This window comes from Hipposideros armiger, unplaced genomic scaffold (assembly GCF_001890085.2).
Source record: "Hipposideros armiger isolate ML-2016 unplaced genomic scaffold, ASM189008v1 scaffold_694, whole genome shotgun sequence".
Taxonomy (NCBI): domain Eukaryota; kingdom Metazoa; phylum Chordata; class Mammalia; order Chiroptera; family Hipposideridae; genus Hipposideros; species Hipposideros armiger.
In genome coordinates this window covers 265,512-275,080 of record NW_017732044.1, presented here as the reverse complement: position 1 = coordinate 275,080, position 9,569 = coordinate 265,512, and positions in this window count along the sequence as shown.

Below are 9,569 nucleotides of genomic sequence, written 5' to 3'. Positions count from 1 at the left end.
TAGCTGAGCCATCCTGCTACCTATTGGTAGCTTAGCGGCTGCTCAGCTCGGGCTGGCATCGAACCGCTGTTGCTCAGAGCTCAAACTCTTGAGCGAGCTCTTAACCAACTGAGCCACTCGGCCAGCCCAAGGCATCTTTTCTTAAAGCTGGGTCATCGATAGGGAAGAAATAGGGCCCTGAAAATTAGGATGGGGGCTTTGGGCAGACCCCAGCAAAGCTGGGGGCCTCAAACCCCTTCATTCCACTGGCTTCTTTGCCAGAAGAGCCCCCTTGGCACCCTGCCTGAGGAGATCAGTAAAGTTTACTGTAGGAATTTTACCCGAAGGACCTGGAATCACCTCCTCTGAGGCAGGGGCCTTACAGGACACTCAGGACTCCCAGCCCCTCCCCGCCACACACCCCCATCCTCCTCCCGCCCCTGATTTGCTTATAACTAGACTCAGGTCCCAGGAGGCCCCCAAGGGCGAGGTACAAAGTGTGACCCATGAGGAGGTGGCTATGCTCCAAAAGAGCTGCATGGTTTTCCTAGCTTATGCAGGCAGAAATCTGGAGAACACGTGTGGGATCCAGGTGGCAGGAATATGCGATGCATCAGGCCGAATCCATTGAAACAGGTCCGCTAACAGAGGGTCTGGACTCAATGCCACAGCTCGAGGGGTTAGAAAGGGCTCCAAGGACTGGTTGCTTATTTGAAACATGGACCACAAGGCAGATATACTAAGTGGGGTTGAAATGCCGAAACTACCTTGGGGTACCACAGAGTGGATATCTGAGGGCTTAGGGAGATTAGGGTGTTCTAGATGACTAACCATGTGAGACCTGCTCACCCACCATGGGAGGGTCCAGAGGATACACTTTTCCCCAAGACTGGGGAATATATCTGTGAGGCGAGCCTGGCACCCCTAAGAACTCTGCAGTCGGTCTTCTCTGCAGGTCAGAAACTACAGTGGGAGCTGCTGCCACAGAATAGTGATAACTAAATGCAGTGGGATCCCGGGGCGGCAGGGCCTGGTGGTGGCACTCAATTGCTAAAGACAAGGTGGACACTGTTGTTGTGGCGGCCAGTGGGGTCACAGCAGTAGTCAGCAGTCTGACCTGTAGAGGTGCAGGTGCAGGCTGGTGATCGTGGGTCCCTGGAAATGAAATGGAAGGACAGCCTGCTAAAATCTGACTTGGTCCACATGAGCGCAAGTGTTCTGGATCTAGCAAATAGACATCTGACCTGAGGCCCGGCCCCTCAATCACAGACCCAGGCCCCTTGAGGAAAGACCCCATTACACTGCCAACAATGTGTACTGCTGATCTTCACCCTGCCTCCCTCGGGGGCCTATGACTGCTCCCCAGGGACTAAGTACTGTTCCCAGGAAGGCAGCCCTGAGCCCGAGCTCATGGACCTCCCAGTGCAGGAACTGGCTTCCCCTGCTGACTCCATTGGACAGAGGTGCTGCAGGGTGTGCTCCAGCACCTTTAGGAGGAACCACGCTGGTCCCCAGGTGTCCTGTAGCTGGGTCACCAGGATGTTAGGGGTTGCATTCAGAGGGGTGTCCACGTCACAAATGTCCATGTGAAGGAGCAGCTGTTTTGGCTGCAGCAACTTGAACCTCATCAGACATGAGAGAAGTTGCTGGGTAAGCCACATTTTGGGTGCTCTTTACAGGGAGCAGATGATGGAGGGTGGCCTCCCTGAGCCGCAGCCTGGCCACAGCTCCCACAAGAGGCTGTGCTCTGAGGGCATCCTGCTGGGGCAGCAGCCGTAGTCTTTCAGGGCAGGGACACCTTCTCAAAACACACATCATCTGACTCATCTCTGCAGGAGGTGCCTGCCTGCTGACACGGCTGGAGGCAGCAGGGCACTGGGTTGGGGGTGGTCATTTTGGAAGGTGAACCTCTGGTATTCCTGCCCATGGCTGGGCTCTCGCATCTTGCACATGCCTCCCTGACCTCCAGCAAAGCTTCCACAGTCATTTCCAGGGATGTCCAGGCCCTAGAGACTGGACCAGAGGTGACAACAGCCACAGGCTCGTGCCAAATAGCAAAGAACTCTGTCAGACAAGTCTCCAAACCCACCTGGCCTCCTTGCGAAAGCAAATCCATGAACACACACACAGGGCCAACAGCAATGTCCATCCTCACGGGGTGCTAGGGAAAGTGGGGCTGCGTTGCAGAGATGGCGCTGCGAGGGAAGGGTGCCTCATTGGTTATTCTGCGCCCTTCCAAAACCCTGCCCAAACCCACTGTCACACTGGGATGCCCCTACAGCTGCCCTGCCTCAGCTTGGGTCCTACGACCCCAGGCACTGGGCTGGTACAGCCTCAGGAGGCTGTAAAGCCAGCCCCATCTAAGGGAATGTTCCCCTGCCCGTTTCAGTTCATGGTTTCAGCTCATCAAGAATCTTGGTGACTCTGTCCTTTGGCAGAATCACTGTATTTACAAAAACAGCCATGGAGGCATGTGTTCCAGACAAAGGGACCGGGTACTGCTAGTCAGCCGAACCCAGAGTTGCTTCTGCAATGTCTGAGGTGAGCTGTGTGTGTTGGCTGCCAGCATTCTACCCCTAGAGATGATAAAGAGGAAGTGTTTGCAGACATAGACCCAGTGTCCACATCTGGCCCTTCACATTAAAGACACAAGCAGAGGCACACACAGGATCATGGGCAGCTGATCTGAGCTGGGCTCCAGGCTGCCCACCAAGTCATGTGTTGGTAAACAGTGTCCTGGGGACATCTTGTGGCCGAATCTCAGTGTATGGGGGCTGAGTTGTCCTGTGACCGCCCCCACGAGCCTTGCATGCCTGACGTGGACCTCCTCTGTGCATGGTGGGGCCATGTGCCTGGGTCTGGGTGGATAAGGCGGCAGGTTCCTCAGCATCCAAGGCCTAATGGATATCACATGGAAAGACTGGTGGCTGGGAATTTTGTTTACTCAGCTGAGCCACCTAGAACAGCAGCAACACCAACTGTACTAGAAATGTTGGTGTCCGAACTAGCGGAGCCCTCCAGGTCATCTTCTGGGTTCCTCCCCTGCACCTGCAGCTTTTGCGTAACGTGGCCTCTGTGTCAACAGGACCTGGGACATTAGCAAATCACTGCAAACATGAACAGACTCGAACCTCCCACACCATTAGAAACAGGGGCCCCATTCTAGACACCTAGCATGGGGAAGATGCTTCCTTTTTGCAAAGCCTTAGATTGTCCTTGTCACAGTCCCAGTGTTGAGTCCTTCCTCAGGCCTGACCTGGTGCTGGGAGCTGGTCACACTGAGACCCAGGTGTGCAGGGGCACTGCCATCTTCCAGTAGTTGTGCAAGCCCCTTGGTAGAAGGTCTTGAGCCAGTCTCCCTGACCCTCCAGGGTGGGCTACAGAGTGGGCACAGGTGCTGTCCCTGCGGCTCTCACATAGGACAAGCAGGTGTCTGCAAGGAGAAGCCTCCATGTTGCTCGTCACCAGAATGCTCCATGCACCCACACATTCAGTCTCTTTTATGTTAACTTTGGGCCCTTTACATTCTGGATGCTTATAGCAGCTTTATTCATTAATAACTCCAAACTAGAAACAACTGAAATGTCTATTGACAGATGAATAGAGAAGCAAACTATGGTCTGTCCATACGGTGGGGTTCTGCCAGCCACGAAGAAGAACCTGGCTGGACCCTGTGGAAGGTACAGTAGTGGCTAGTCATCCAAGGCCTTCGTGAGCCAGAAAGCTCAGCGCACCCCAGATCTCCCCGAGGCCGTGCAGGGTATCTGTCCAGGTGGGGCTCCGTGAGGTGTCCCTGGAGTGACGCCCTTGCAGCGGCTGTTCTGGATGTGGCCTCATGATGCTCTGAGCAGCCCCCTGGGAGCTCGGACAGAGAACAAGAGCACAGTGGGAGGCCTTATGCTCTGCGGCAGAGTTTCTCCAGTGTCCCTTTTATCACAATACAAAAGATCTGGGCCGGCCAAGTGGCGTGATGGTTAAGAACTGGCTTGGGATGCCAGAGGGCCCTGGTTCGGATCCCACATATGAGGGCCAGTGACACTGCCCTCTACAGCTAAGATGCTGACCAACAGCTCAACCTGGAGCTGGGCTGCCGTGAGTCGCCGGCGACGGCGTAGGCTGCAGCCCCTGTGGCAGTGGGTTGCCATGGGCTACCGTGTGTAGCCAGCAGCCAGCGTGAGCGGCCAGCAGCCGCAGTGAGCGGCCGTCCAGAAGCCGGCGACTGATCTGCCTCGCCTGGGAAGAGCGCAATGATGGTGCCAACTTGGGCCAGTGAAGCAACGTCCTCCACAACTAGACTGAAGAACAAAACGACAGCAACTTGTCTGTTCCCCTTCCCCCAATTCCCCAGCACTGTTCCCATCCCCCAATTCCCCAATAAAAATCTTTAAAAAAAAAAAAGGTCTGTTTGCCTTAATGATGTTTCCATACACTGCATGTCAGTCAATAAATCTATCCTTGGCCATCCCGTTGCCAGTGTGGTTCCTCAACCTGTTAGACAAAAGAAAGAGCAGAGCTCAGGCCAGGCCTCTGGCCTTTACTTCAGGCCATGTGGAAAGCCCCACTCCTGGTCACATACCTGGAGGCTGGCCACGCTGGTGCATTTGCTGACAGTTGGTGTCTGCCTGTCCCTGAGGGTGGCTTACGGCCAGGCCATGGGCAGGGAGGCAGCATCCAATTGACAGTTGACCCACGTGCTTTCGTGTCAGACACTTTCAGCAAGACCCTCCCTGGGCCCAGCACACCCAGCCACGTCTGTCTGTCTGTGGCATCTAATTGGCTTTGCAAAATCAGCCTTGTGATTTTATTCCTGGTTCTAGAGTGTCTTTTTTTTGGCTACTTTAGCTAACTGAGCAGCCTTGTCTAGGACTTAAACTTAAGCTCTGTTTCATTCAGGAGTTGTTTTAATTCTGCCCAATCCACGATGGCTAAACCATGATGATTCTGTGCCACGGACATCGACATCTTCCCAGTAGTCAGCTGCTTCCTGTGAGCTGGCATAACCATGAGGAAGGCTGCGTGAAGGTGCCAAGTGGAGGAAACACAGCTGAGGCAGAGCCCCGAGATTCCCCAGGGGGAGCGGGAGGGGGCGAGTTGGACAAGCATCGCTCATCCCATGTCTTCAGGTGTCCCAGTACCTTCAGCAAGATGTTTTCCAGACTAACCCATCAGCTGAGAGATGCAGAATTCATTCATCCATCTCTCACGGTATTCTTCATTAACATTCTTTGAGATCGTGGTAAGGCTGCTCACAGCCAGAGAAAACTTGTGTTTGGGAATAGTGATACATGTTTCTTACTCATATGTGCAGCTCTGACTCTGGTCCGTGTGTTCTGCTGTCCTGTCCTTACTGGAAGAGCTTCCGTAGGTCAGGGGTGCAGGCACAGCGTGGCTGGGGCCTCTGCTCAGGGCCCCACAGGCTGCAGTCAGGTGTCAGCAGGGTGGGCGCCTCTTCCAGCCCTCACGGTTGTTGGCAGAATCCAGAGCCCTATGGTTGTAGGACTGAGGCCCTCGACTCCTGGAGGCTGCCCCGCCTCTTCACAGCAGCAGGAACGGGTGTTGCATGCAGTGACCCTTGTGGCCCAGTGTGGGAGCCAGACGTTCTACCAGAGTCAAATCATCCCTGGCTGCTGCCTCCAGTGCAGAGCGAGGGGCCCCTCTGATCAACGGGATGGCCAGGGCTGCAGCGGGTCTCACCTCCAAGCCACGTCCTCTGGAAGGCAGGCAGCTGTGCAAAGGATAGACCAGGCTGGCCATCCTGGCTAGCCAGCGCCGCTAGGTGAGTGGGCTGGCGTGTGTACCTGGCAAGAGCTTGCATCAGAGGAACCTGCTGCCAGCCCTCTTCCAGCCCCATGGCTTCCCTGCAAGGCGGATCCCACAGTCATCCCCACCCAGCAGACGGACAGCACTTACCCAGCATCTCACCTCCAGTCAGGTCCCTCTCAGACAAACAGGAGGTTGATGGCAGACCAGGCAGGTGACCAGGGACACAGCCTGTAGTCTTCAGAATTCACCACCTTTTCCTGTGCTCCCTGAGTTTCACAAATGGGATAATGTCAGACAGCAATGTGCTCTGGAAATATGCAAACCAGCCTCTGCGTGTGGTAGTGGGTGACCCCCAGGAGCTGGACGCTGAGGATGAGCTGAGGAAGGGCCTGCTGGGGCACAGGATCCCGGGAGACCTCGCCGCGCTCACTCAGCAGACTGGCTTTGTGCTGACGTGCGGTGCGTGTCTTTACACTCCTGAGTGAGTGATGTTCAATCAGGTGTTTCCCACCTGTGTCTCTGCCAAGAAGCCACAAAACACCCTCTGCACAAAAGGACTGTTTGCACAAAGGAAAAACATTCCTTCAGGGGGTTCTTTAGAAATGCTTGATACTCAACTAGCTATAACTTCATGGGAAAGCCTGGTGTTAAAGACATGCTGGCACGGACGAAGACCTTGACTCGGAGCTTGCCATGCACCTGTGCTTTCAGTGCAGACAGGCTGCCTCCCTATCCTGGAGCCTGTGCCCCTTCTCCTCCAGCATCTCCACCCTCGCTCTGGTTTTCACGGGTATTGGGTCCAGCTCAGCCCTGCCTAGACTCCACTTCTCCAGACCGGCAAGCAGCAGCACTGCCCTCACACCAGCTTGTCCAGGAGGTCCATTAGGAGCCAGGCAAGAAGGAAGCACCTGGCCCCATAGAGTTGAGCAAGATGCAGAGAGAGAGGCAGCTGCTGCTGAGCAGGCAGACACCTGACCCACCCAGACAGATGCCCACCGAAAGAAGTTCCAAAACTGTGCTTAGACAATCCACACAGAAAAGCATCTGAGTGGGAAATACAAACCACAGACCATATAGGAATCAGGACATGCCCACATATGATATGCTAAGCTGAAAAAATTTAGTATGTGCTCATGGCCTTTGAATGAAATGCTTTGCCTCCATCTCTGCCAAGAGAGGCCCAGGAACTACCCCCACCTGCACCCCCCAGCACCCAACTTGGGCTCTCTGACCCTTGGAGCAGGTCGGAAAAGTACTCACTGGGTGTCATCAACAGCCACCCTTGTGCCTCGGCATCGAGAACTTCGGACCTGCAGAGCTGAAAATATTCACTGCCTGGCCCTTCACAGAAAAAGTGTGTTGGCCTCTCCTTAAAAGATAGCTGCTTCCGGGGCACGGACTAACATGGGGGATCTTGCTGCTGCCACAAAGCCTGTATGTGTTCAGAGGTGCCAGGAGCAGCAGCACTGAGGGTCAAGGGGCCTCCCATATAGGCCTGGCACACATCTGACATCAAGATGACAGTCACGGGGAGGCCAGGTGGCTCAGTTGGTTAGAGCACATGCTCTTAACAACAAGGTCGCCGGTATGATTCCCGCCGGTTGCACCCCCCACAACTAGATTGAAGGACAACGACTTGACTTGGAGCTGATGGGTCATGGAAAAAACATGTTTTTACCCAATAAGAACATTTTAGAAAAAGCAAAATCTCAGTATTATCTTAAAAAAAAAAAAAAAGATGACAGTCACCATTGTCTGTTCAAACAGACCAGGCTCCGATAATCCAAGAATTCTCATTGACACTCAAATAAAAAAAAGTTACCGTAAAATATACCACCAAGGTATTGTAGTAAGGCCAACTGTGCCTAGAGACTGCTACTGTCTGAATGTTTGTGTCCCTCCAAATTCATAGGTTGAAACCTAATCTCCCAGGTAATGGTATTAGGAGGTGGGCCTTTGGGAGGTACTTAGGTCATGAGGGTGGAGCCCTCATGAATGAGGTTAGTGCCCTTATAAAAGAGACCCCAGAGAGATTCCTCATTCCTTCTACCATGTGAGAAAATGGGGAGAAGACAGCCATCTATGAACCAGAAAGTAGGCCCTCACCCAACACTGAATCTGCCTTGAACTTGGACTTCCAGCCTCCAGAACTGTGAGAAATGAATTTCTGTTGTTTATAAGCCACCTAGTCTGTGCTATTTTGTTGTCGCAGCCCAAATGGATGGAGACGAGATGCTTACATTTTTGTTTTTTAATTTTTTTAATTGAGGTAACATTGATTTATAACATTATGTAAGTTTCAGGTATGCAACATTATGTCGACATCTGTATGTACTACACCATGCCCACCACCAAAGTCTAGTTTCCATCCATCATCATATAACCGCGTCCCTTCACCCAGTTTACTCTCATTGTTTTTGTTTTTGTTTTAAGATGTGGAATGGTAAGTTACTGAGTTGTTTGCTCTCATCCTGTTGCAGTTCTCTATTGCTGCATTAACAACCAGTCCAAACTTAGCCTCTCTGCACTTGGAGCCCATGGGTCAGGAAGCCTGGAGGGACTGAACGGGCAGTGGGGCCCTGAGAGGGCTGGCACAGGGGGCACTGTCAATGCAAGTGCCTCTACATCATATCTTAGCATTGCAATCTCAGTGGAGTCGAGCTTCTTCTATAAAGGCTCCAAGAGTTTGTCCAGCAAGCCAGGCGGGAACCCCGAGTCTTCTTCGCCCTGCCCTGGTATCAGGAAGGCAAGGGGACACAGACCCCATCTCATGATGGAGGAAGGTCAGAATGTTTGCAGCCTTTACAAATAAATCTCATCCTGTGTTTCTTCATTTCACAAGAAAGAGTGAGCAGATAACTGAACCCCCAGAGCTGGCAGGAAGGAGCTGAGGGCAGGGACCATTCGCCTGGTCCTCCTGCCATTAGCAGGTGAGTGCATCCAGCTGCCCATTCCCTCCAGCCATGCACACAGCACCCCCCACTCAGTCCTGCTGGGTGTGATAAAATGCTCATGTTATATCTCCAAATAACAGGACAGTGGGGTCAGGACCTCCCATCCACATGAAACCCAGAGAATCCCTCATCTCAGGGAGAGATGCCAAGAGTCAGAAACCGAGAATGAATATGGAAGATGGGGCTATAGTTAAGTGTTCCCCAATCTCTGGAGAAGTTTTGTTATCAAAAGAAGCTCAGTTGGAGGCCAGGGTAGGCCAGCCTCACTCAAAGGCGGCACCAGGCTCCCCTGAGGTGTCCAGCCCGGAGCTGACTTCCCAACAACCTGGTCTGCAGGTTAAGCCCTGGGGATGCTGAGAACACACCTAAGAAAGAATGAGAAACCATCTAGAGAGACCCTAAAAACAGTGCCTTTAGAACCAGCTTTAATGACTCTTATATTGTCATTATGTGTGTGTCTTTCCTAAGATGTTAAGACATTTGAAGAGCTGATATGTTAGGTTTGTCATTTTTGTTAAGTACTTAGAAGTGTTTTAATAAATTTGTAACTAATATTTAAATGTTGGGGAAATTTTACTTTTGTATAGCCATTAATTTTATCAACTGAGTTGGAGTGTGACTATATAGAGAATTATTTATTACACAATATACAATTTATTAATCTTAAGAATTTATTGAACAATTGGCTTTTTTTTTTAATTTTGGAAATTTCAACCACAGACCAACATGAAGGGAAAAAACAACTACCCCTGTGTAGCCAGCAACCAGCTCCAACGTTGATACCCCAGGCTGCAGTGTTAAAAAAGTCGGCACTGGCACTTTCATCTTGGGAGCGAGAACTCCAGGTTCTGAGGTGTGTGTTCCTGGACACCT